Genomic DNA, 2401 nt, shown 5'->3' with positions numbered 1-2401 from the left:
GTCGTAGTACCGTATAGTTGGCAACTCACGCCTAGCGTTGAGCTCAGTTTTGGTCATGTCGGTTGACGACTACAGCGTCCAATCAACTACTATGGATACGTAGTACAGACTAGAGCGTGAGAACGAGACGGGTAACAACTAATACCCGATTTTACCGATGTGATTAGGTATTAGGGTCAATGTAAAACACATAAAGTGATGTCTGCCACATATGATTCCCTTTTAAATCCGGATATATCAGGCGTCTCGTTCTCAGTACTGTATGTCAAGGGTTCGTGATATATACCAGAATTTAAAGAAGGTTGCTTGTTAAGAGCAGAGGTGGTACCTTCTGTATGAGCTCATACAAAAACAAAGCTAAAACTACTAAAGTTGCCAAATCAGAGGCCGCATACCTTGAAGTACCGCCGAGTGTATTGAGACCACATTTAGGTCTCACCAGATGTGAAGTGGTGTTATGTTAGGTCTATCAACTCTCGCAGGCCTTGACATATAAGCCGATAGGGTGGTTTTGGGCGGCGTCCAATACTTTAATATTTTAACAACTTCTATGTTCCCATTAATGCCGAAATTGGGTGCATCCTGAAATCACATTTTAGATTTGTGACGCACATTTGTCCAGGTTATGATACATTTACTACGTGATTATACTCGACGTTGCTGCCTCTACGGAGAAAAATAGTACTGAAAGTACCATTATTTTGTTGCTACTTGAGGGTATCATATGGGGTTTTGTACAGGATGGTCACCCCTTTTGGCAACCCCTTTTGACAACCTCACTTTACGTCACAAATTTACTCCACTGCTCGTTTTCTTTCACTTTTGCTACGAGACCAATTTGTGATTTCAGGATGCACCCATTATGACGATTCCACTTTAAATCTTATAATCCATACAAATCAGCATGTTGAGCTTTGACATCCGTATGAATCCTGTGCAAGCTACTCAAGCCAATTTGTTGCAGCTAGTACTCTTGTGCAGCTGATATGTTTGCAAATTCCGGCCTCATAGTCACCTGCGGCTTACTTCTCCAGTTGGGCAGCTGGCTTGGGCAGGGCTAAGCAAAATACAATATGATATTGATTGGACTCTCCAACCTTCCCCAATTAACTAGGGCTCCGCGTAGGCTGGGGTAGGAGGACCTTGGTATAAACCCCTTTTTTCTTTTTTTTTCTTTTTATTGATTATTTTTCTTATTAGCTGCGGTCATCTCCTGCGCCTGCTTCGCAGCCGGCTTCGCAGCCGCAGCATCTGCCCGAAAATTTGCCTTAAATCTGTAGAAGCAAGATATCAACCGGCAATGATTTACAAAATAAAAAATGTGAACCTTGGTTGAGATCTGTTTGTAGCTTATAGAAAATGCAAATGCTTACCTCTAGTGCTATTGTACAGTCCACTTCAATCGTTCCCGTTACTTCAATTCGTCAATATATGTATGGATTCATACCAGTGTCGTCGGTAGCACACCGGTTCGAAGTGCCCACGCATATAAACCTTTTGGAGGGCCCAGTGCGGCACCGGAGTCAAACCGGTTGCTAGAAAATGTACCAGTTAGATGTCAAGAGGTCGTTTGACTTGACGTACCACGATATAATCCGATTTGGTCTGCGATAGCAGCACTAACGTTGTTTCCTATCCCAGTACAATTGGGTTATTTTCTTATTTCCCCTCACTAATGTAGCCACAACTCAAGTGTAGAGTTAAAAAGAGTTAACCATAAAGGCGAGAAGAACAAAAGTGTCTAATTAATGTGGATAGTTTACTTCGGTTTCCCATCATCGTACATCATATCCTACGCTTACCAAAGCATGCCTTAGATCTCATGCACCTGTAATTCAGATACAAACCTCACAAGGTTCGAAATTTTGCTTTTAGTATAAGCATTCTATTACAATTGAGCTCGATTTCTGTAAGATTTTCACAGCAAAAGTAAGTAGCAACGGTTCTTACTATTATATACTTATTAGTGTTTTTAACCTCCTCTTGCACACCAATTGCCGTCGAATTCATGGGGAAGTGATCATACCAAGCACAAATTGTGTAGATTTCTGCGCCAGACTTCCTATTTCTGATTGCACGAAATTGGTGACGGGGTATCAGTAAGTTATTCCCGTAAGTTACTGCGAGTTATTGTTACGGATATTGAAATTTACCGAGCCCTGGGGTTGGGTGTTTTAATTAAGGTGTTGTCATCTCGAACCGCATATTTTAATTTGATGCCACTAAGGCTCGGTTTCGACAGGAGCTGCACCTATACGATTTCAAAAACGCTGAATGCGTCTCGAGGTTTGATTTGGTTTTGCAGCGGTTATCCGTCCATGCCGCTCCACCAAATGAAGTGGTTTTGTTTATTCTAATCGTGAGCTTGCCATATACAAACGCAAAGCACCTGACAAGTATG

This window comes from Phytophthora sojae, assembly GCF_000149755.1.
Source record: "Phytophthora sojae unplaced genomic scaffold PHYSOscaffold_29, whole genome shotgun sequence".
NCBI lineage: Eukaryota > Oomycota > Peronosporomycetes > Peronosporales > Peronosporaceae > Phytophthora > Phytophthora sojae.
Note: the sequence above shows the minus strand (reverse complement) of the source record.